Source organism: Camelus dromedarius, chromosome 8 (genome assembly GCF_036321535.1).
Source record: "Camelus dromedarius isolate mCamDro1 chromosome 8, mCamDro1.pat, whole genome shotgun sequence".
Classification (NCBI taxonomy): domain Eukaryota; kingdom Metazoa; phylum Chordata; class Mammalia; order Artiodactyla; family Camelidae; genus Camelus; species Camelus dromedarius.
In genome coordinates, this window is record NC_087443.1 from 51,154,016 (window position 1) to 51,180,895 (window position 26,880).

Below are 26,880 nucleotides of genomic sequence, written 5' to 3' on the forward strand. Positions count from 1 at the left end.
GACAGTAATCAAACAAATAGAGCAGTTGGCAGTAAGAAAAGACAAGCAGGAAAGGAGACTAGGGAGTGCTGAGAAAGGGAGGGAAGGGGCAGTTGTTTTATGAAGAACAGCCTGGGAAGGGCTTGCTTCTGAAGGGGAGGTGCAAGCAGAGACCTGAAGGGGAGATGAAAGGAAACCACCGAGAGCTGTGGGAGTGTGACTGGGAAAGAGAGAGGGATGGCTCGGGAATGCCGTGGTGCTTAATAGGTAAGTTGGCTCCGGGAAGAGTCTTTGACTCTAACATAATTCATTTTTTTTTGGCAGGGGGGAGGTTAAACCAGGTTGATTGATTGATTTAATGGAGGTACTGGGGACTGAACCCAGGGCCTCATGCATGCTGAGCATGTGCTCTACCACTGAGCTATACCTTCCCCCTCATTTTAAATAAGAAGGATAGCAAAGAAAAAAGGAAAAAGATATTAAGGGCTATTGTAGATTGGGTTTACATTGAAAGCTGCTTTTTTCACTCACCTTTGGAGGCATGGTTTTAGGAATGTTATTGAAAGTCCTGTTCTTTTGAAAAAGAGAGAGAGAAAATGTTACAATTAAGAGTAGGATATCATAATGATCCTTCTGGATACTTAATAAGGGACCCTCATCTAAGTCTCCACTGGTGTCTAATCTACACATATCTCTAATACTGAGACCCGGGGTGAATTGAAACGAGGCTCCTTTCTCTATTAAGGAAAAATGACTATTAGCTGAGACATCAAACTCCCCCCTCAAAAGAAGTGATGAGCATGCCAGAATTGCTGCCCTTCTAAATCACAGACCCTCCCCTTTGCCCCATCACACGTCTATGAAACAAATCTGAGGTCAAATTAAAGTGGTCAGAGAGCCATCAAGAGACCACCTGGATTTAAAACCCTTAGAACCAACCTGTCCAGTGATATGTCACTGTCTTATGGGCCTGGAGACCCGACAGAGGCCAGCCTGTGAGATTAGTCAGAGACTCACAAACACCTTGTGAAACTTGACCCCTGTCTTCCTTTTCAGAACACCCTTTACTCATATGCATCCAATACCCTCTTATTCAATCACCTCCTGCTTAGCCTGCATTTCCTCACTTGTAACACATAAAGGTTGGATCAGATTTTCATTAAGGACCTTTCAGCCTGAAGGGACAAATGATCACCCCGTAAGGAAAACAACACTCCATACATGGTATTTACTAGAGACTGACTGTGCTCAACGTTGATACTGAGTCTCTAAGCAATATTTTTAAACAGTTTTCTACTTAATTTGAAAGTTTTATGTGTTTAGAAGAAAGCAGTCCTGCTTCCTTAAAAAAATCTTCTAGTTAGAAGAAAAGAGGAACCATTTTTCAGCAATATTGGGAAATTCTGAAGTAAGGTTAGACATTCTGTGGTAAGCGATGAGACACCACTCCCTTCTGTGATGCACTTGTGGATAAAATACCAGGAAACCCAAAGGCAAGGAAAAAAAGAGCCCCAACCACAGAGGAAAGTGATCAACTTCCACTTCCCAAGACATCACCGCCGGGGACTGACCCTGAGTGGAAATCCGTGAGCTCTGAGCACATTGCTGTTCCACTTACATCTGCTTACGTCAGTTATTGTTTCCAAGCAGATGGTCATGTTCAAGAGCCCAGTTCTGTTATTTTTTTTTTTAAAAAAAAAATAAAGAAATAACATTTTACATAAAAAGCACAAGGCAGCAGATTATACCCTTGCCCCTCTCAAATATTTCCATCCCCTTTAAGCCTAACTGGCAGACCTGGGTCCCTCAACAGATACACAGACTCCCTGGGAGGGGTCTGGTCCTGGGAGTCAAGTCTTCACTCAGAAGCTTACACCTCTAACCTGCATGAAAATTCCCCAGGGGGTGACACAGAATTGGAGATTTGCAAATCCACACAGACCTACCGACTCAGAATTACTGAGGGCAGGGACCAGGTACTCACTGCAGTAAGCAGGATAGATCATACTTACACACCTAGAACTGAGCATAACAGCAGAATCGTATCACAGGAACCCCCCGAACAGAAGGCCAAGACATCTGGTTCCAGCCCAGATGTCACTGTTAGCTGTGTGGCCTTAGGGAAATCACTTTTTTAAAGGAGCATCTCTCTAGTTCAGTTTTCCAAAGAATCAATTTGAGTATCTTTATGGTTACTCATACTTTTGTTGTATTTGACATTTAAAGATCAAACCTTAATAGGGCAATGACTCTCCGGGGGAAACACTACATTCACTGCACAGTGCGGCGTTTAGAGCTGCTGGGAGGGAGAGGGAAACTGCTTACCCCTGAGTCATATCACACTTGGCACAACCAGACAGGAACTGAACCAGCTGTCAGGCCCACACCCTCACTGCATCCTTGGCCGGCTGAAAGTTCTAGAATCAGTCCAGTACCCGTGTGGGCAGCAGAGTTACCCATGACATGGGGCAATTAAAGTCACTTCTCTAGGATATCTTTGGGTTTTTTCTTTTTCTTTTTTTTTTTGCTCATTCTTGCATTTTTTTGTCGTTGTTGTTATTTACTTATTTTTAATGGGGGTACTGGGGACTGAACCCAGGACCCTGTGCATGCTCAGCACTCTCTACTAGATATACCCATTCTTGCATGTCTTAAATGCCCAGTATGTGAAAGAACCTAGAGAGTTACTAGGGATGCCAAGTCAAGTAAGACCCAGTTCTTTCCTTCAAGAATCTACAGGTCAGTGGGAAAGACAGACAAGCTCACAGGTGATGAGCACTCCATGCGACATGTGCTATGGGACAAGTGAGGATGGAGGGCAGAAGGAAGGGGTGGCATCTAAGTCGGCTGGGGGAGGGGATGCTAAGCAGAAAAAATCAGGCTTCCTCTGAGTTGTGAAGGTATAGGGCAGATAGCCAGGTGCACAAGGTGGGTAAGAACGTAAGGTATATGGAACTGTGTATATATGAAGGTCAAAGGCAGCAAATACCAGGGTGCCTTAAGGTGAGTGCAAATGATGTAGTTTGTCTGGACAAAGGGTACCTGCGTGAGAAATGAAGCTCTAGAGGAAATAAGCGCCAACATCTGGAAAGTCTTCTGAGTTAAACTAGTGACAATTATAAGGAGACAGTGAAAGAGTCTAAACAAGGTGTACCATGACGAGAATTGCATTTTGTAACAATCTCTCTCGGAGAGCACTAGGAATGGTGGGGTGGGGGGGCCAAAATGAAGGCAGAGAGACACGTTAGAAAGTTGATGGATGGATGATTTGAGAACTGCTCAAGCCTGAACAAGGACAATGACAGTGGGCTCCAGAGAGAGGAATGGAGACAGATCATGGAAAACGTGGGGCACACAGGGCTTGTGACAGGTTGGATATAGGAGCTGAAAAAGAGAACCATCCATTACTTTTTTTAAAAAAGGGAAGGAAAGAAAAAATGTCAATAAAATTTAATGAGAATAAGAAACTTTTGGTCCAGACAAGCCAAATCAACAGTCTAATGAATCTCTGGGTGCTGTCTTCTGTTGCCTCTCTGAATCCCACTAATGGACAATTCCTAAATTAATGTTTCAGGAAGCTAACCTCCTCTTGGACATGGACCAGCAAGGCAAAACCTGGAAAGGGCTAGAAAAATAGATTACGGGAGCCCTCAGATCTTAATACAAGTGAAGGAAAAGCTATCAAACATGTCACTTTGTTTGGGTTTCTTGGGGAAATGCTATTTGTCACATCACTGCATTCCAGTGTGTCAGCCACCTCCATCCACTGTCAACTCACAGCAGGATGAAAAAAGGGAGACAAGAAATGGGAGGAATATTCCAGAGAACGTTATACCATTGGGAAGCAAGGAGACAAGATTAACTTGATTAATAATAGCAGAAATATAGCTCATAGTGAAAAAAAAAAGTGACAATGAATATATGTATGTTCATGTATAACTGAAAAATCGTGCTCTACACTGGAATTTGACACAACATTGTAAAATGACTGTAACTCAATAAAAAGTGTAAAAAACAAATAACAGAAATAAATACACAAGAGATAAAAGGAAATCTCCCAAAGCATGACTCCCTCTCACTTTTATAAACTCTCCACTCACTGCAGTCACCAAATACTGTCTGGTACGAGTTTTTGATGTGTTTGTTTTATTCCAAAGTAAGGCTCAAGAATTAAGCACATAGAGGCTATAACATGGTAATCCCAGGAAGTCCATAAAATGAGTGTGTCGGGGAATTGAGTCACAGAACACGTCAAGGGCAGGAGGCCCAGGCGGCTCCATTTTGTGTGGATTCTCCTCCCACAGCAGCAAGAGTCCTGCCAAATCACTAGACTGGTGTAGGGACAGGACACTCCCCTGAGAACCAGGATATTTGGAGTTCTTTCTCAGCTGTGTCATGGAATCTCTCTAAACCTTGGTTTCCTCCTTTGTAAAAGGACAGATTCATAATCCTTGCCTCCTTAACTTCAAGGGGCTCTTGAGAGGAACAGGTTAAGAGAAGGTAAATAAAAACCTCTTTGCAAATTATAAAATGCTGCAGAACATCAGCCTGTTTAATTATTACCCCTCTTACGATTGTCAGCAGACGAGGTGTATGGCTAGCTCCACTGGCCGAGTGTGCACAGTCTGGACCAAATCTGTCTTCATTCCTAAATATCAATCCCCAAACCCTCACCTCCTTCTTAATGAATGACCATTGTCTCTCATTTTCATATGAGGAGGATACTATTTGTGAGCACCAGTGAGAGCTCAGAACAGTAACAAATTTGTTCTATTGCTCACTGTACTTTGTTGACCTCAGATGGACGTTACTGAATATGTTCCAACTTCATTTCCACGTGCAGAGCAAGCAGAGCAATAAACACGCTGGGCCTCGCTACTGTCAACCTGGCACTTCTTACAATTCACAGTCTACCTGAACAAAATCCTAGGAAGAAGCTTGGTTTACCCATAAGGACTAATGTGCTGGCTTCTGTTTTCTCCTAGCTTGTGATACTTCTCAATACATCAGTAAGTCATCTGATTACTCACATGAGATTTCTTGTGGATAAAATGGGATTAATAAATTATAACAGAAATCACTCAGTAAGTAAACTCCTTAAGAATCCCAAATTACTCTTGGGGCTCAGTTTTTCTTAATGCTCCAAAATGATGCACCAGTATAATGGTGATGCTAATGACCTCTGCTATGTAATCCCAGCCTCAAGAGACTATGCTGAGAAAGGAATGGATTATAATCAGAATTACCTGCCGCTACAGGTTAGCCATACTTGTATAGTAACATCTAGTTCTAAAATAATCCCTCCTTTCTTGGTATTTTTACACAAAAGATAGAGCAGCAGTGAGATGGCCAGATAAACCAAAATCAAAATAAATGAATTATTCATGTATCTAAAATAATAACAGCAAATCAGGACATGCAAACGATTGGTGTGTCTGAACAAAACCGCACATTTTAGTGATGAAGAATCTACTTAATTACCAAATGTTTGACCTGTACAATATACTAAACATCAGATTGATGGCTGGACACCCCCTCCTTTTGGTCAAAATGTATTGGACTCCTACAGACCCCAGGCAAATGCAGACAGGGAAGGAGTGGTGTGTAACAAGCATAACCATAATGTAATATGCATTAATAAAGTCATTTTAGAATCACAGAGTATAGAATGCCCAGGGAGAGACTTCTGATCAGTGATATGACTAATTAGATTGTTACAGAAACTGCTCCTGGAACAGCCCTAAAACTTAAAACTCTGGATTAAAATCTTTTAAAACTCTTTTAAATTTATAGCTGGCCTTGTGGGGAAAGAAGAAATATTTAAGGGTCAAAAGCAGGCACCAATCTACCATTAATCCTGGGAGTTCTGGAGCCGGGATTTAACAGGCCAAAGACTGGAAACCAACCTATAAGAACAAGGTGAAAGGTCAATCAGAGACGCTACTGAAACCTGGAGCCCCTCCCCCACCACGGATTCCCACCCTCGAAGGAGATGGACAGGAATGCTGGACTCTCTTGGCCTTGGCTGTGGAAGTTGCTAGGGAAAAGGCCCCTTAGAATTCCTAAATATATGCTCAGAATCAGGCAAATTTGAGGCCAAAACTCAAATGGTCTGAGTGGCCCAGGAAAACCAAAACTAAAATTTTAGTTTCAGGTGGTTCAGGTTTTTTATGCTCCCAGGAACATGGCAGCAGCAAAAGAAAATCCTTTCTGTATTAAAATATCTTAAGTGCAAGACTCACAGAATTCAAGATAAAGTTCCTAGGAGACTGAGCACACAATGAAAAATCCCTAAACTGGTGAGGTGTAAGAAGACACTAGAGTAAAAAAGCAACACCTGAAAAAAATCCGAAAACGAAACTGTAGAATCAAATCCACAAAACTTCAAGTATTGGAATTATCAGATACAGAATACAAAATAAGAATGTTTTATATATTTAAAGAAATAAAAGAAGCTTCTTAAGTATAGGACAAGAACAAGTAAATATCAAAATTGACCAGGATGAAACGAAATAGAACTAAATAAAACTTCCACTTTTAATAATCACAGGCTAAGGAATACAGACAAACCTTTCCACTGGGGACAATTAAAGGGTGAAATATAAAACATATCGTTCAGGGGCAGTGAAGAGCTCACAGGATGGTGAAGAAAGTGATGCCAAGGTCCTGGGATAGTCGGTGGTCTAAGGGTGTCAGAGGCTGCTGTTCTGCTGTGGGTGTTTGCCCATTCCAGGAGGAAACTGAGCAGTAGAAGCAAAATGATCTAACAGAGCTAAATGGAAACCCAGTGCACGCCAAAGGGGAAGACGGGTAAAAGCCTGAAGCTTTGTTTAGAGCCCTGAGGGGCTACACCGAAGGAGCAGGAGTTTCCTAGAAATCAATAGGCATTCAGAGAGACGGCAGCTCAGCTTTGAATCACATCAATCTTTGAAGCTCATCCTGAATTGCTAGGTCCCCAGACACCTAGCAGAAGCAAACTCAGATCTTTACTGGAGGCAGACATTATCATCTAAGATGATTTCCACAATTACTTCCACACAGAAATCAATAGCAAAAAGATAACAGAGAACCCTGAAGGGTTTGCAGTTTCACAAATGCCATTTTTAAGTAACCTTTGAGTCAAAGAAAAAAATTCAAATGGAAATTAGAAGGTATGTAAATTGTTTTTTAAATGACACGTCAAAACTGGTGGGAAACAACTAGATGCAAATTTATCATTTTAAAGTGTGTATTAGAAAAGAAGAAGGATTGAAAATCAATGATAAACATCCTGACATCCATCCTGAGAAAGTATAAAAACCTAGCAAAGATAATTAGAAGATGGACGAAATTAATGAACTAGAAATAATACATACAAGAATAGCAACCAAGCCAAAAGTTATGTGCTTAAAAAAGCTAACAAACTTATGAACTCTTGGAGATATTAGTCAAGAAAAAGAGAAGAGATGAATGAGCTAAATCCCTAAAAAAAACAAAATTAAATTTACAAAAATAGATACAGAAGATATAGTAAATATGCACAGACTATGAACAATTTCAAAGCCTGATTCTGTAATTTAAAACCTTGTAATTTGCCCCCTCCACAAAAAAAAACATGGGCTCACAGAAAGTTGACTTCACAAGAAAATACTACCAAAGAATATATACACAAAGAATGAACACTACCTAATTTACTTTATGATTCCATTAATAGCTTTATTATCAAAACTTGACAAAGATGTTGCAAGAAAGAAACTTACAGGCCAAACCTCAGTCCTGAACATACATACAAGAAATCCTAAACAATATATTAGCAAAACAAACCTAGTAATTTATTTTTAAAAGGTGGGGGGTCAGGGCAGGGGAGTTACATAAGAACCAAGGTAGGAGACTTTATTTATGAAGTTAGAAAGTCACATTAAATTAGATTGTACACAATAAGAAAATGAATGACTCTATTAAAAACTGGGTCAAACCTTAACAAATACTGTGTCAAAGAAGAGATACAGATGGCAAATAAGCAATACAAAAGATGCCTCATATCACATGTCATTAGGGAAATGCAAATTAAAATGAGATACCACTACACACCTACTAAAATGGCCAAAATTCCAAACACTGGCAATATGAAATACTAGCAAGGATGTTGAGCATTAGACATTCTCATTTATTGCTCTTGAGAATGCAAAATGGTGCAGTGTCTTACAAAACTAAATCCACCCTAACCTTATGATTCAGCAATTACTTCGTGATATTTACCCAAAGGAGTTGAAAACTTACGTCCACACAAAAACCTACACATGGATGGTTATAACAGCTTTACTCATAATTGCCAGATCTTGGAAACAACCATTATGCTCTTCAGTAGGTGAATGGATAAATAAGCTGTGGTACATCCAAATAATGGAATATTATTATCCAGGGCTAGCCAGGAATGAGCTACCACTTCATGAAAAGATATGGAGGAAACTTAAAAGCATGTTGCTAAGTGAAAGAAGCCAGTCTGAATTGAAGAGATGACAAATTGTATGATTCCAACTACATGATATTCTGGAAAAGGCAAAACTATAGAGACAGTGAAAGAATCAGTGGTTTCCCAGGGTTTGAGGTGGGAAGGGAAAGACGGATGACTAGATGGAGCACAGGTAACTTTTAGGGCAGTGAAACTATTCTGTATGATACGATAATGGTGGATACATAATATTAAAAGTTTGTCAAAACAAAAACAACTACATGACACGCAGAATGAACCCTAATGTAAACTATGGACTTTTGATTATTAATCATGTATCAATGTAGGCTCATCAATTGTTAACAAACATACCATTCTAGTAGGAGCTGTTGAAAACAGGGGAGGCTATGCATGTGGGGGGGCAAAGGGAGTATAGGAAATCTCTGTTCCTTCCACTCAGTTTTGCTAAGAACCTAACACTGCTCTAAAAAATAAAGTCTATTTTTAAAAAATTAGACTGCAATATTAATGCAAAGATAGAAATACTGGAAAATATAAGCATAGAGAGCCCAGAAACAGACACACACATTGATGGAAATTTGATTTATGCCAAAGATAACATAGCAGAGTAGAAAGGAAAGGATATTATTTATAATAAATGGTCCCAGAACAATTGTAAACTCATATATAATAAAAGAAACATGACCCTTTACTTCCCATTATACAGAAAAATGATTTCAAAGTAAATTGTAGATCTAAATGCAAAGGCCAAAAATAAAGCTCCTAGAAGATAGTGCAGGAGATTATTTTCATGATTTAAGGAGAAGGAAAGACTTCATAAACCAGGCACATGAAATGGTAACTATCAAGGAAAATTTTGCCAAACTTGAATACATTAAAATCAAGACACCTTTAAGATAATAAGAAGATAACCTACAGACTGGGAAAAGATGCTACTATTATTTACACTGATGAAGTGCTCACGTCTAATGAACATTTAAAAAAATTTACTCCTACAAATGAGTGAGAAAAAGCCAGATAACTATATAGAAAAATGAACAAGAAATTTGAATAGATAATTATATGAAAAGTCGATCTAAAATGATAATCATATAAAAACATGTGTAACCCCATCAATAAACAGAGAAATGAAAATTAAAGGCACATGAGGTACTACTCTTTATACCTACTAGAAGGGCTAAAACTAAAAACAATTAAAAAAAAAAAACTTGACAGTATAAGCTATTGGTCAGGATGGGGAAGCAACAGGAATTCTCACCCATTACTGGTGGTGAGTATAAACTGGAAGAACCACTTTGGAAAACAGTTTGGCATAACTACTAAAATTGAAAATACGCATGCCCTGTGACCCAGGGACTCCACTTCTAGGTATATACCCCACATAAACGAGTGCAAGCACACATACTGTACAGGAATGTTTCTTGCACCATTGTTTACAATAACCTCAAACTGGAAATAAGCCAATGTCCATCAATAGTCAACTTGATAAAGTGTGATGCTTATACAATGGACTATTATAACGTAATAAACATGAACAAAATACAGCTACACACTGAACCTAGGTGTATTTCACAAACCTGATGTTTGAATTAAACAGAGCAAACCTAGAAGACTTTACACAAGATGGTTCCATTTAAAATAGCCTGTACTAATCCATACTGTTTAGGGATGCATTCCCAGGTGGAATACCAATAGATACATTTTCTTAAAAAAAAAGAAAAGAGGCTGTTTTATCATAAATTTCATCAGCAGTTATCAGTAGGAAGAAGGGGTAAAATGACTCAGAGGGGGCATAAAGAGAACTTACGGGATATAGACAACTTACCGTTTTTCATTTTTGGTGGTTACATGGATTCATTTTGCATTAAATTACAGATGTACACACTTCAGTGTGTGCACTGTGACAGACAGAATCTAGGGTAAGTGCATGATTCCCGTGCCTTCTGTGGATAGGTCCTGGGACTTGCTTTTCATCAACAGAACATACCAAAGGTAACAGAATGTAGGTAACTGTGTGTACTACGTTACATAAAGTGTATCCCATCTTACCAGAAGTCACTCTCTGTTGCTTTCTTGGAAGGAGAAAGCCGCCATCTTGCAAGCCACTGTACTGAGAGGGCCAGGCAAGAAGGAGCTGAAGGCAGCCTCCAGCCAAAGCCAGCAAGAAACTGAGCCCTCAGCCCGACAGCCTGCAAGGAACTGCACATTCCCAGCCACCAGGCTGGCTTAGATGCTGATGCTTCCCCAGGTGAGTCTCACATAAAACAACACAGAGAGAGATAAAAAGAGAAAAATACGAAAAATTAAAGAGGCAAGAAAGATAGCGTGAGTTCCAATACATGTCTATTTGGAATTCTGGAAGAGAGAAGGGATAAGGAGGGAGAAACAATATGTTTAAGACACAATGTTTAAGAATTTTTCAAGAGAGATGAAATACACCAATCCTTAGATTCAAGATGGCTAGCAAAGAGCAAGCTAGATATACCGCGGCATAACATGGGCAAAAGGCAACTCCAAAGACAAGGAGATCTCCAAATCAGCAAGGGCAAAAAGCAAAACTGCCTATAAATGACTCAGAATTAAATTAACAGGTTATTGTCCAATAGCAATGAGAGAAGTCAAATCACTACAGAATAATATCTTCAAAGTGCTGAAAGACGTTAACTGCCAACTTAGAATGTTACACCCTAAGAAATGGATTTTTCAGTAGTGAAGGTGAAACCAAGACATTACTAGACAGACAAAAACAGAATTTTCCATGAATTTATACTCACACATTTAAAGTCTTTAGAATGACAAGAGGAAAAGCAACTAAAACAGGCTGCTGCTTTCACTGAACATGTTTTTTGTTTGTTTAGGCCAATTGTACATCAGTGGGTCTAACATTTTAAAATAGTCATATTGAGGTAAATAAACAATTGTTCAAGGTTATTCAAACCCAAAATCTTGTTGGTGATTTTCAAAAGGTTTGGATCCGATCCACGGCATTCAAATTAACCCTGCATTGAAAAAATTCAGGAATAGAGCCTGAACTAGGATTCATGCATGTCTGATCATATGTAATGAGCTGGGAGGTGGCCTCCCCTGATTGATTTCCAGGAGAATGATTTGTTTGGTTGCTTGCTTATTTTTACAGGAGATTGAGGAAGTTGGTCTTTGTGTAAGTGCCTAAGAAGAAAGATGAGAGAAATAAGACAACAGCATACTGGTAGTCTCAAATCTGGTTTTCCCTGCACCCCCACCCCCACCCCCAACAATGTCTGCAACTGGGATGGGGATGTTTGGCAGCATTCCAGGGGATCTATTTGTTATTCATATTTGGACAAAGGCACTGGTGACTGCAGTCAGAGAAGTCCCTTCCTTAGGGGCTTCTTGGGCAGCAAACACTGATGAGAGTCCAGAACAGAAGATGTAGGGGGGTTTACATAAGTGCACATGAGAAAACCCTCTGGGAATACTCAAAAATAATGGGAGGACTCTGTCAACAGCAGACTGAACTCCTGCATACACGGAGAGGGCAGAAGTCAGTGAAATACAGCAACACCTCTGCAAGTATACCTGCGCAGAGAGGGCATGTGTGAGGTAAAGCACCTGTGGGGTATTCCTGCCGGCCACTCCATCTGCCACTGGTCACTGGACCAGCTCACACAGTTTTCTTCCTTGACCCCATGCCCTATGGTTTCTACTAAAGATGCTTTCCATCATTCCTGAGAACCAGGATAGAGAGTGTTTGGTGGGAAGAGACAGGCTCTGATGGCAGGGTACACTATGTCAGCCCTTCCTGGGCAAAATAACAAACTTTCCTTGGGAGTACAATGAAGGACCGTATGAGGGAGGAAATAGGAAAGTCCAAACGAAATAAACTGAGGCCAGGGTATGGACTTGTTTTTCTCTTTTATCTGACAAGCCCCTATCTCTGCTTCACTTGCTCAACTGCTTTTGTGCTAAACAGCACCTCCCCCCCCCCAATTTTCCATTACACTCTCTACTCCCTATATATTCTTTACCCAGAAGAGCTATCCTTTAACCCAGAAGCAGTATTCCAGGAAGGTGCTCATGGGCTGATAGCCTCAGAAGAATGAACAGACTGTCCAGGGTTTCTCCATGATGCTAGGTGGGTTCAAGATTAAGAAGAATACAGCATCCGGGAGAGTGCCCTGATTGATGTTAGCTTTATGTTGCATCTGGTTTTTCTATAAAACCTCGGGACACCAACCCCAAGATGCATTCAGTCTCTGAGGCACTAGCCTTCTGTGACTTCCCTTTGCCTGGCTGGCATAGTAATAAAGCTGTTCTTTTCTAATTCTCAGTTTTGCTACTGAGGTACAGAGGCCAGTTTTTCGGCAACATGATCAGTAAATCCTTAGGAATTGAGAGCCAGCTCCACAGGAGAAACAGGTGAGGAGATGCAGCACAGAGGGCCCAAGACCCACTCCTCTGGCTGATCAGCTTCTGCCAGCTTCCTAGTGACCTGAGTACAAAACGCAGTGTTTGTGCAGGTCTGCCTGCAGACACAATGTCATAACATGTTAGGAGTCAGTGTTGTATAAGTCTTTGTGTATAGAAAGCAGAAAAGAACTATTAGTTTTATAAAGACTATGAGTTTTATAGAATTATACATTCTCAGAAAACAATTCTAGGAATACAAATGTTAGGGGAAAAAAGACCATAAAAAAGTACTCAAATCCTATCTACCAGAAGTTAGCATCATTACCACATGGTGGACATCAATTCAGGTAAATCTGTCTTTGTCTTTGTCTATGTGTATGTGTATGTGTATGTGTATGTGTATGTGTATGTGTATGTGTACGTGTACGTCTATGTCTATGTCTATGTCTATGTCTATGTCTGTATCAGTCCATACACACACATATATAAACAAGCACACACATCTCTCTAAATACACACACATATATATTTACATAAATATATGTCACACACAAATGTATGCATGGCTGGATGAATAGAAGGATGTACACAGAGAGATATGATTAGATAAATAATAGAGAGAGAGAGAAAGAAAGAAAGAAGGAAGGAAAGAAAGGAAGAGAGGAAGAAGGAAGAAAAAAGAAAGAAATCTTCTGTAAAATGGACTTATACTACCTGCTGTTTTTAATTAAAATATTCCATGGAGTCACATTATCTACTGTGGATGCAGAAAAACTTAAGATCACTAAGACAAAGAATGTTGCTCACCACTAGTTCTATGAGGGTTAAGCGACTGACCAGGGATGGTGCACCCTGAAAGGAATCCAGGCTGAAAAACAGGATGAGGCACTCTGTTCTTTAGATAAGCAGGCTCTTAGTTAGATGCATACTTCAGGAAGAATTTCCATGACCCCAGATCCTTGCATCTTTCCAAACATAGAAAAGCACTAAAATCATTAATTTGTGATATCTGTTCTTTGTGATTAGCAGTAATCTTTTACTAAGATTACTATGCTTTTCTGCACGAATTTCCTAACCTCAAATCATATATAAACTGGCTCCCCCCCTACCTCTTTGGAGCAGTTTCCTCAGAGCTAACTGAGTGGCTATCTGGCTCTACTCCTCAGCAAGACCCTGAATAAAACAAACTCACAACGTGTTATGTCTTTCTTTAAGTCAACGGTAAGCATTTCTTCAATTTACACATATAAAACCACACATTTATATAAAAAGAGAGAGAGAGGAAAAGTATAAATTTACATACTGCAGACATTTCAACTTACCTTTCCCTTCATTCACTCAAGGAGCATGAGAAAGAGACAGAGAGAGAGAGAGAGAGAGAGAGAGAGAGAGAGAGAGAGAGAGAGAGATTTCCACCTGTTGTTCCTCATTCACTTTCAAGGACAATGTACTCTCTTACAAGGTCATGCTAGCATGTCACTGAACTGAATGTGAGCTTTGGTATTAAAAAAGAGGTATTGTTTGCATAATATGCCTCTGAACACAGACTTACTATTTTACCTAGTACTCTAATGAAGAAGCAGTGATTTCCTCCAAAGCTGGAGATTAAATTGGCCATGTTGAACTTACCCCACAATAGTGACCTTCACTGCCGCATATTTGCTGAAGAGATTTTCAAAGAAAATTTTGATTAGATGTAATATTCACATTCTGGGATCATGTTAATACATACCTCTTAAGATACAGTTTTCTCACTATAAATTTAGTATTCTCAAAATTTTCCAGAAGATACCAAAGAGTAACTGAAAAATTACTAAATCTCAAATAAAAATTTATTTATGAGATTTCATTTCTAAAAAATGCCCAATTTTGTCATCACATACATTTTTCAAGATTGGATCACAGAAACCACATAAATGAGAATGTCTGTTTTATAACTCTCCACTTGCATAACCAAGCCGCTTGATACTGGTCGATACTGTTCCATTGTCTTCAGGCACTGAGTGGGGCCACTAAAGTCTGGGACCAAACGTATTTTTCCCTTGTATAGAGCTTCATTTTCTGACCACTGAATTTTCCCTTATTCCTAAAATTCAGTAATTTCCCCTAGATATGTTTTAACTTCAGTTATTCCATATCCAGCTTTTTTTTTTTCTTCCTAGGATATACTGTGCCTTTTCAATCTGCAACTTCATGTTTATATTTAGTTCAAGAAAGTTGTCTTCTATTATATTTTTATTCAATACTTTTCCTCTATGTCTAGAGTTACATAAGTATGCAGTAAATATTCTTTGAAGGCATAAATAATATGTTGTAGTACTTTTCCTGTTCCATTTATTCTGTTCTCATCTTCAGAAAATCAATTATACTTGTGTTGATTATGCTTTCTCTGTCTTCCAGTTTGATCACTTTTTTATACTCTTTTTAATGTCTTTGTCTTTTCCATTTTGTTTCTGTGATTCCGCAGGCCTATTCAGCACTTTTATCTCTGGCTATGATTTCAGCATTGTTTCCTTTATTCTTGTCGCTTCTGAAGTGTGCTTCATCTCTGTAATGATTTTATTATCTTGCAGTTCTCCCCTAAGTTCTACTGACATGCTATTCATTTCCTGCTTGATGTATTACAGTCTCTTCACAGAGAACCCTTTGAACTCCCTTTTAGAAAATACAGTGTCATTTCTTTAAAAATATATATACACTCATTTGTCTGAACTCTTCCTATGTTTTGGGTAAATTTTTCTGTGATGTATTTTTTCCCACTTCCTTTAAAACAAAAATAGTGATTCTTTTTTAAATGGAGCCAACTATTAGCTAAGGAATAACGTGGACAGGGGAGAGTGATCAAGAACAGTCTACAAAGTCAATTCAAGTTCATGGTTGTGGACACAGTTTCATCAAGTCTGTCATAATTTATATGGTGGGCTAGGAGCCCTGGTGTACATGTTAAGCTAACAGTTTTAATTAGAATAAGAGGAAACAGCTAACTGGACACATTCATTCACTTCAAAAGAGTGCTCATTTCCACCAGTCCCGGCAGAAGGAACATACAGACTACAAAAGAGACTGGAGTATATACAGCCCCATGCTGTGGACCTGTCACTTTCAGCCACAGACAGACCCCTCTCTGTCTTTTTCCAGCCTTCCAGAGGAGTGAAAGTTCATGGAGGTAACACTTCTGTTCAGTGTTGTTCAGCATCTTGCTGGAATATTTTTTCCTCCCCCGAGAAATACTGAAATGGTAATGAAGATTGTTCATGAATAATAAACCCAGGGATAAACAGGGGCAAAATTAGTTAGAACCAAAAGACATGAAACTGAAAGAGATGCCTGGGAGAGGGAGAAAGGGGATGACTCATACTCAGAATTATGTGGGAGACAGAGTTAAGTGTATAAGAAATTCTAATATTGGGATTTAGAACTTGGGTCCTTCAGAATTTCATAACCAATTTGCACCCCTAGTTAGATTCACCATATTGAATATTGTTCTGTGTGCTATACAGAATCTGATTGCCCACATTCATCCTCCTGACTCATATTTCCAGTACCTATATGGAAAAGGTAAAAGCTGAACAAGGATTCACATCACAGCCCTGACAGTTCTGATCAAAATTTCCCTAGTGCCTCCTCTTGCCATTCCTGCAGAGTTAGGAATTCAGAAGTCCCAACTTGTTCAGACCAGGAGCTGAGAAGCCACGTGGAGAGCAATGTCAAGGTAGAGAGGTGGGATGTGGTTGCTGATATCTGCCAGAGGGCAAGTCCAGAGGTGGAAGACGTAATGCTTTGTCCTGGGAGGATGTCTCTCCTTTGTCTCTGAGGTTTAGTTCCTCTGTCAATCAAGTCTATTCTATGTTATGAGTAGGTGAAAACCAGAGCTTCCCTGCTTTATTCTGCTGCTGTTTGGATGGATTTAGACAATAAATAGGAAATTCAGTGAGGCTTTTCTTTTAGAGATGCCATTGCTGCCAGTAAGAACTATTAACTGGGGTCATCACAGGGCATTCCCCACTTAGCGAACTGTGTTCTGCCACAGCACAGATGTCCTATGAATCTGAAGAATTGTAGGATGAGTCTTTAGGTTTGGGACACAATCTGGTGCAGTTTGGGGCAGACTGGAGATGGCACCATTTTATTGTTTCACTGAATGTGAGGGTTTTTTCCCCTGTTTTTCATAATTTTTGCTACTTTACTGAGTTCTAAGAGAAGTAAAAATGCTCTAAAAAGGACATATTTAACCAGAAACTCCATGAGTTTGGCTTAACTATTTGGCAGATTTTGATTACAATTCGCAGTTTCATGCAGAGGAAGTTTGATGGTTTAGAGCATGGAGTCCCAAGTCAGTTTAAATACTGCCTCCATCACTCATAGGACCTTGAACCAGTACCTCAGTTTCTCCATAGGAAAAAAAATGAAGATAATAAAATCTTAATGATAAGAATATTTGTGGGCTCAAATAAAATAACTCATTTTAAACACTGAGAAATTGGTAGGAGAACCAAAAATTTTCCTTAAAAGTGCCAGTTTAAGAAAACAAGGAAGTACTGGTTGATTTGCCATACCTAAATCTGGGTAGACCCTACCAATGATCAAATGCTTTTATTTTTTTAATTGAAATATAATTGATTTACAACGTTGTGTTAGTTTTGGTGTACAGCATAGTGAAAAAGAACATATATATATATTTTTTTTTCACATTTTTTTCCATTATGGTTTATTACAACATATTGAATATTGTTCTCTGTGCTATACAGAACCTTGTTTATCTATTTTATAAATAGTAGTTTGTATATGCTAATCCTAAACTCTCAATTTATACCTTCCCCTTTCCCCTTTGGTAACCACAAGTCCGTTTTCTTTGTGGGTCTGTTTCTGTTTTGTAAATAAGTTCACTTGTATCATATTTTAGATTCCACATGTAAGTGATATTATATGGTATTTGTCTTTCTCTTACTTCACTCAGTATGATGATCTCCAAGTCTATCTACATTGCTGCAAATGGCATTATTTCATTCTTTTTTCATAGCTGAGTAGTATTCCATTGTGTATATATATACCACAACTTCTTTATCCATTCGTCTTTTGATGGACATTCAGGCTGCTTCCATGTCTTGACTATCGTAAATATTGCTGCTATGAAGACTGGGGTTCATGTATCTTTTCAAATTAGATATATGCCCAGGAGAAGGATTGCTGGATCATATTACAATTCTACTTTTGGTTTTTTAAGGAACCTTCATATGTTTTTCATAGTGGCTGGACCAATTTACATTTCTATCAACAGTTTAGGAGGGTTCCCTTTTCTTCACACCCTCTCCAGCATTTACTATTTGTAGATTTTTTAATGATGGCCATCTGACTCGTGTGAGGTGATACCTCACTGTGGTTTTGATTTGCATTTCTCTACTAAGTAGCAATGTTGAGCATCTTTTCATGTGCCTGTAGGCCATCTGTATGTCTTCATTGAAGAAATATCTATTTAGGTCTTCTGTCCATTGTTTTGATTGGATTGTTTGTTTGTTATTTTTGTTGTTATTGAGTTGTATAAGCTGTTTGCATATTTTGGAAATTAAGCCCTTGTTGGACACATCGTTTGCAAATATATTCTCCCAGTCTGTAGGTTGCCTTTTCATTTTGTTTATGGTCTCCTTTGTCATGCAAAAGCTTGTAAGTTTCATTAGGTCCCATTTGTTTAGTTTTGCTTTTATTTCTATTGCCTTGGGAGACTGATCTAAGAAAACACTGCTACAATTAATATCAGAGAATGTTTGCTTATCTTGTCTTCTAGGAGTTTTATTATCATGTCTTTAGGTCTTTAAGCCACTTTGAGTTTATTTTTGTGTATCATGTGAGGGAGTATTCTAACTTCTTTGATTTATATGCAGCTGTCCAGCTCTCCTAATACCACTTGCTGAAGAGACTGTCTTTTCACCATTGTACATTCTTGCCTCCTTTGTTGAAGATTAACTGACCATACTGTGTGGGTTTATTCCTGGGCTCTCTATTCTGTTCCATTGATCAATATGTCTGTTTTGTGCCAATACTATATTGTTTTGATTAATGTAGCTTTGTAGTACTGTCTGAAGTCTGGAAGGGTTATTCCTCCAGCTTTGTTCTTTTTCCTCAGGATTGCTTTGGCAATTCTGGGTCTTCTATGGTCCCATATAAAAATTTAGGATTATTTATTCCAGTTCTGTGAAGAATGTCCTGAGTAATTTGATAAGGATCACATTAAATCTGTAGATTGCTTTGGGTAGTATGGCCATTTTAACAATATTAATTCTTCCAATCCAAGAGCATGGGATATCTTTCTATTTCTTTGAATCATCTTTAATTTCCCTTATCAATATTTCACAGTTCTCAGCATGTAAGTCTTTCACCTCCTTGGTCAGGTTTATTCCTAAGTATATTATTTATTTTTTGGATGCAATTTTAAAAGGGATTTTTTTCGTTTCCCTGATACTTCGTTGTTAATGTCAAGAAATGCAACAGATTTCTGTATGTTAATCTTGTATCCTGCTATCTTGCTGAATTTATCAGTTCTAGTAGTTTTTGTGTAGAGTCTTTAGAGTTTTCTATATATAGTATCATGTCATCTCCATATAATGACAATTTTACCTATTCCTTTCCAATTTGGATAACTATTATTTCTTTTTCTTGTCTGGTTAGGATTGCTCTGATTAGGACTTCCAATACTATGATGGATGGAAGTGGTGAGAGTAGGCATTCTTGTCTTGTTCCAGATTTTAGCAGGAAGGTTTTCAGCTTTTCAATTTTGAGTATTATGTTGGCTGCAGGTTTGACATAAATAGCTTTTATTATGTTGAAATATTTTCCCTCTACACCAACTTTAAGAGTTTTTATAATGAATGGATGTTGAATTTTAGCAAATGTTTTTTCTGCATCTATTGAAATAATTGTGTGGTTTTTGTCTTTTATTGATATAGTGTATCACATTGATTGATTTGCATATGTTGAACTATCTTTGTGAACCTGGGATGAATCCAGCTTGGTCACAGGACATGAACTTTTTTATGTGTTGTTGGATTCAGTTTGCTAAAATTTGCTTGAGAATTTTTGCATCTATATTCATCAAAGATATTGGCCTATAATTTTCTTTTTTTGTAGTGTCTTTGTCTGTTTTGGTAATTGATCAAGTATTTATACCTATGTCCCAGTAAGAAAATACAGCATACTTTTCCTTGAAGGAGCAATATGCGACACTTTCTTATAGTTCTAGTCCATAAATGTATCAGTGGTATATAGTACCAATCCTTGATAAAAGCATGGCACTTCACAAGGCAAGTGTATAGTCATTATTATCTTCGATGCTTCAATAACACTCTGAGTCAGACACATTATAATTACCACTATGTAGATAAGAAATAGAAGTGATTTGCCCAAGATCTCACAGTAAGGGTCTCAACTTAGAACATCTCTCCTCCTGTCTTCCCTTTGACCCATGGAACCTCATCAGAGAGGAGCAGGAGTGCTGAAGGAATATGAGTCATCTTCTGCCTCCCTTAGGTATTGGAGGAAATAAATCACCAAAACAGACAGAGCTGGCCTGCCTCTCCTCTTTATAGCCATGCAGTTTAGGAAGGCTTGGAATGAATGAACAGAAATTTTCTTAAATCCTATATGGAATAATGTAAGGTATGGAAGGAAAGAAGGAAGGAAGGAAGGATGCAGACCTCTACTGTAAAAATATAAATTGCCAATCTTATACTCTCATAGACCTGTATAACTTAAGAATTGTATATCCTATAATCTCCGTGAAAGCAACTCACAGTCATGCTTGACATTACCAATTGATTTCAAACTTAACTGCCCCCTGGTACTGAGAAAAGGATGAAGCCTGAAGAGATAACAGTAAGAGATATTAGAAATGTAAGCCTGCAAATTGCTTGGTATCAGGCTATCCCTGGGAGCTGAGCACTGTTTCACTGAAGGGTAGCTGCTGAGATGGCTCGGGAAGCAGGGATCATGAGTTAAAGAAAGAGCTTTAGAACTGTCTTCCCCTCTGTTCATTGTCAGTGGGTGAGCATCCAGAACAGATATCTGTCTGTCTGCTGTAGTAGGTGGAGGAGTTCTTTAAGACATGCCTTTATGGAGATGGCAACAGTTTTAGAAGAAAGACTAACCCCAATTTGTAACAAGATCCATGTGCAGTTTTACAATACAGTTAACTTAAGCACATGGACATGCAGGAAATATTTAAATGGGTCCACCACCCCCGCCCCTACTGACACACACACACCTAAAGATGCTCTCTCCCTAGCTCTTCTACCAATGTTTAGTCCATATCCCTGTTCTGATTCATTTTACAGCATAAAGGAAGCTTTCATTTCTTAGATTTTGGGCAAGAAGCATAACTCCCAGATTGAGTTTAAGCTGAAAATAGTGATCACTATCAAACAACCTCCATGGAGGTCAGCGCTTTAAACGTGTAACTGTCCACTGATCACGCTCATTAATCAGGAATGTTAACTACAGAACAGCAGCAAACAAAATAAAGGCTCTCAGGGAGGAATATTGTTTAGGACACCTAATGATACCTTTGCTGGGGGACTTCTCTAAAAACAGCTGAGGAGATAAGCTAGAGATGCATAATATTCAATAAGTCAATGTTTCTATTAGTTGAATTTGCCTATTTTTATCTTTATCTTTTCATCTCTTAAACTAAACAATTAAACAATAATTAAGCATCACAGGTACCATAAAGCCTCATCTTCAAAGCTTCTGCCTGGCAATTTGATACAATGTTGAGACAACCTCATATAGCAATCATTTCCTTCATATAGCAATCACTTAAATAATTGAAACAAATTTTCTAAGTCATATCGTTCCCTATTTATTCATAATTATCCAATCAATTGAAGTACTTTCCTGTAACTTCCACCATAATATAATAAGTGCCATAATCAGATAAGTTTAAAGTTTAATCAACTCCGACTTCTATGTCTATGGAAATGTTTTAGTAATCTAAATTAAAATCACCTAGGATAATTCACTCACCCCTCTCAATGGCATCTGATAGTTCAAGGAGGGGCACATGTCGTAAGATCAGCATTCAATGGCTTTGCATTGTATTGAGCAAAAGTCATTTTCTTTCAGCACAACATAAATTGCATTTTAGTATCTCTATAGATTTCCATATGGCCAAGAAGAAAGCACAGCAAATTTACTAAGTAAATTTGAACAGAATGGCCCAGTGTTATTAACCATTTCATCTCCATATTTTAAGGACATGAACTAGCTTTCTTAAAAGCCACCTGATGAAATTCTAGTGCCTATATTTTGAAGGGAAGGTAAGCTCAAGTTTATCAGAGTCCACGGTGACACAGTCTAAGGAGGCATATACAAACTGTGCTTGGGGAATAATCCACTTTGTTGTAAAAATCCAGTTATAAATACCCACACACCCTTCACATATATATTCAGGTCTACAGAGCTACTGGAGGCAAAAGTCAACTTAATGAGGAAGCCACTTCTGTAGACAGTGATACCAACACTGTGCATTGATTGATGCTTTTTTCCAATTATACATTCTACTGACATTTGGAAAATGCAGAAAAGTATAAGGAAAGGAAAAAGAATAGGCTGTAAATCCCATTTATTATTAAAAATATACTTACCATTAACATTTTGAAAACACAGAAAAATATAAAAAGGAAATAAGAATCCCTACACCCAGAGATAACCGCTTTAACAGTCTGGCCCACACACACACACACACACACACACACACACACACACACACAAGGGCTTACATACATAAATTTCTTTCAATCAGGATTTTACTACTACATATACAGCTTCTTACCTGGAATTTCTCACTTGAAATTGCGCCATTAATTTTCTTTTCATATTATTAACAATATTTCCAAAGCATGTTTACTGTTAATGGCTGTTAGACTATCAGCCCCATGAGCATAGGGACTAAATCTCTCTTGTTCCCATAACCAGTAACAAGTATGCAATAATGTAGTTAGCCATTTTCCTATCGTTTGACATTTAGGCAGTTTCCAAATTTTCACTGTCGTAAATGTTACAATATTTCTAATGTATGAGTCTTCCCAGTCTTTCCCCTTCACCTGACAGCTCTTTGATTTCTCTCTCTCCCTCACCCTCAGAGGGGAGCCCTGTTTTGCCTAATGCGTCTTTGAGCTTCTGTAATGCAGGTTCAGAAGGAAAGAGGTGATGTTGAAGCTGAGGAACAAGAGGTGTGTGGGCTAGGATGCGAAGAGGGATTTTCCAAGAATTTTGGAGGACAAAATGTGGGAGTAGCTATGTGAGAGAATTAGACTGGAGATTAAAAAAGAAATTATTGCAATGATCTGTGTAACTTCTTCACTGTGTTTTACAAAATGCAAGTACAGAAACCGAAGTGGAATCAGGTGAGGTTTTTTGCCTGCCTAGCATTCATCCTTTAGGATTAGGGCATCCTAACTGCTTAAACAAACAGCCCCCAAATCTCAGTGGTTTCACATCATTAAACTTCATGACTCTCTCATGTCACTGTCCGGGGGGATGTTAGAGCGCGGCCTTCATGTGGTGACGTGGGAACTCAGCTCCTTCCATAGGGTAGATTTGACATCCCCCAGGGTCCCTGAGTCTTGCACTGGTCTTTCTATTTGTTGCCTGGAGATGAGGAAGCAGAGAGCGCACCAAGGTGTCTGCAGGAGTTTTCATGGGCCAGACCTGGAGGTGGCCTACATCACTCCTGGCCCATTCCACCGCCCAGAATCCAGTACAGTAGCCCCCAGCGAGCTGCAAAGGAAACTGAGAATGCAAGTTGATTGTGTCCCAGAAATGGCCAGTCTCTGCTGTCACTTCCTGTTCTCTGAGGTCTTGATACAACTGTTACTCAAGGTATCTGTGTCTTGTTGACCCAACAGTGGACAGAGAACAAGTATGGCTACTTGGAATCTCCTTCCCGATTTTTGAAGCTTGAGTAAATTGACAAAAAAACCCGAAAACATTTGGGGCTAGTTCATTCTGATGACAGTGCCCTGTAATAACCATTCATTTGTCCCTGGGAGGAGAACCATCTCCCCTTCCTCCATAGCCTTGGAACTATCTTTTACAATAACTAGATATTCAAGTTTTCCTTCATATCCATAATCTACCCACATCCTTAGAACAAATTCCTTTGCTGCCTAAGTTAGCCACAGTTCTTTTTTTTTGCTTGTAATCAAAGGACCCTAACTAACACAGAACTTGAACTATTTTGGAATTATGTTCCATTGTTATTGTTACTAATCTGTTTCTTTGTTCATATCACCACTTTTGGATGCTGGCTTTATAAATGCCACAGAAATAATGTTGAGATAAACTGATTTGTACATAAATCTTTACTTTATTTCCGATTATTTCCTTAAACCAAATGCCTAGACCAAATATATTTATAAAAGCATTTTAATAGTAATTATGTATTTCAGTCATTTAAATGTCAATACAAAATCTTTTCACATCACGAACATTCCATTTCAGCTTTCGAAATCGTGTTTTTCTCACTGTAAGTAATAGCAACCACAAGAAAGCGCCCACCACGCAGCCTATTGTTACAGTTAGGTTGGTGAATAACATCATAGGTGAGAAAAGCCTTCCAGAAATGCAGATGCAGTATGAGATTTCTAGGAAGCTGTGCCCTCAGTTGCAATAGGACAGCAGGAAAAGTGTGACCATATCATTAGTGCAGCCTTCTGCTGCTCTTCTGGTTTTGGTGATGGTTAACTCAGATCTCAGTTTCAGTGGAAGCCATTCCTTGTCCCCTTTCTTTTATTCTTGTCTCTTTTCCTCCACACCGGGACGTCCCTTAGTCTCCATGAATCACCAGGTCACTAGGTTCTGCCCATGTAAGTCAGTCCTGTCTTTATGAAATTGCCCATGAGCTTTTGCTGTTGCAAGAAGACAAATCCTATCAGAGGGGGTTGGTTTATCTTCTTGGTTTAGGGAAGAAAATGAGAAGATCTGGTATACAGATGTTCATACATTCCAAAAAGGAAAAGAGAAAAAGTTTCTTTAAAAAGAAAAAATTCCCAAAAAGAGGAAAAGTTTTTTTGAGCCCTGCCTACCTAAGGCGATTCTTATATGTATTCTTATGTATATAGTCAATTCACAATGTTGTGTCAGTTTCTGGTGTACAGCACAATGCTTCAGTCATACAGGAACATACATATATTCATTTGCATATTCTTTTCACCATAAGTTACTAAAAGATATTGAATACAGTTCCCTGTGCTATACAGTATGAACATGTTGTTCATCTATTTTATATGTATTAGTTAGTATCTGCAAATCTCGAACTCCCAGTTTATCCCTCCCCACCCCCCCAGTAATCATAAGTTTGTTTCTATGTCTGTGAGTGTGTTTCTATTTTGTAAATAAGTTACTTTTTTTTTTTTAGATTCCACATATAAGTGATATAATATGGTATTTTTCTTTCTCTTTCTGGCTTACTTCACTTAGAAAGACAATCTCCAGGTCCACCCATGCTGCTGCAAATGGCATCATTTTATTCTTTTTATGGCTGAGTAATATTCCATTGTATAAATATACCACAATTTCTTTATACAGTCACCTGTTGATGGACATTTAGGTTGCTTCCATGTCTTGGCTACAGTACATAGTTCTGCTATGAACACTGGGGTGCATGCATCTTTTTGAATTAAGGTTCCCTCTGGATATATGCCCAGGAGTGAGATGGCTGGCTCATATGATAAGTCTATTTTTAGTCTTTTGAGGAATCTCCATACTGTTTTCCATAATGGCTGCATCAAATTACATTCCTACCAACAGTGTAGGAGATTTCCCTTTTCTCCACACCCTCTTCAGCATTTATCATTTTTGGACTTTTGAATGATGGTCATTCTGACTAGTGTGAGGTGATACCTCATTGTAGTTTTGATTTACATTTCTTTGATAATTAGCAATATTGAACATTTCTTCATGTGCTTATTGGCTATTTGTACGTCTTCACTGGAGAATTGTTTATTTAGGTCTTCTGCCCATTTTTGGATTGGGTTTTTAAAAATTATTATTATTACATTGTATGAGCTGTTTGTATAGTCTGGAAATTAAGCCCTTGTCAGTATCATCTTTCACAAATATTTTCTCCCATTCCATAGGATGTCTTTTTGTTTTGGTTATGATTTCCTTTGCTGTGCAAAAGCTTACATGTTTAGTTAGCTCCCATTTGTTTATTTTTGCTTTTATTTCTATTGCCTGGGTAGACTGCCCTAGAAGCACATTGTTAAGATTTATGTCAGATAATGTTTTGCCTATGTTTTAAGAGTTTTATGGCTTAAGCCTTTAAGCCATTTTGAGCTTTTTTTTATGTGTGTGAGGTGTGAGGAAGTGTTATAACTTCATTGATTTACATGCAGGTCTCCAGTTATTCCAATATCATTTGCTGAAGAGACTGTCTTTACTCCACTGTATATTCTTGCCTCCTTTGTCAAAGATTAATTGACCAAAAGTTTGTTGGTTTATTTATGGGCTCTCTATTTTGTTCCATTGTTCCATATGTCAGTTTTTGTATCAGTACCATGCTGTTTTGATTACTGTAGCTCTATAGTATTGTCTAAAGTCTAGGATGGTTATTCCTCCAGCTTCATTCTTTTTTCTTCAGGAATGCTTTGGCAATTCTGGGCCTTTTGTGATCTCTTGTAAATTTTAGGATTATTTGCTCTAATTCTGCTAAAAATGTCCTGGGTAATCTGACAGGGATCACATTAAATCTGTAGACTGCCTTGGGCAATATGGCCATTTACAATCCCTCTTAAAATTACATCCCCCAAAATAAAATACTTAGGAATAAATATATGCAAGGAAGTGAAAGACATGTGGAGAACTATGAAACATTGACTAAGGAAATTAAAGATGACTTAAAGAAATGGAAAGATAACCCATGTTCCTAGGGCAATGCTTATACAATAATATCCAGCTTGAAACTGGAATAGGTCCATTGGTTAAAATTTACCTCAGGAGTGGCCAAGTCAGGCAAGTATTTTGTTGTTGTTGTTGTCCAACTTGCTGTGCTGTTTGAAAAAAAATACATT

General features: G+C 38.4%; 1 long non-coding RNA gene across 1 annotated transcript; it reads right to left on the reverse strand.

Moving 5' to 3' along the window:
• Nucleotides 1-508: 508 nt before the first annotated feature.
• On the reverse strand, nt 509-26,880 carry LOC116155669 (uncharacterized). Its single transcript, XR_004139466.2, has 3 exons — nt 26,802-26,880; nt 5,829-5,885; nt 509-552 (listed from the first exon to the last, which is right to left on the reverse strand). It is a non-coding gene; the product is annotated as an uncharacterized LOC116155669 (long non-coding RNA).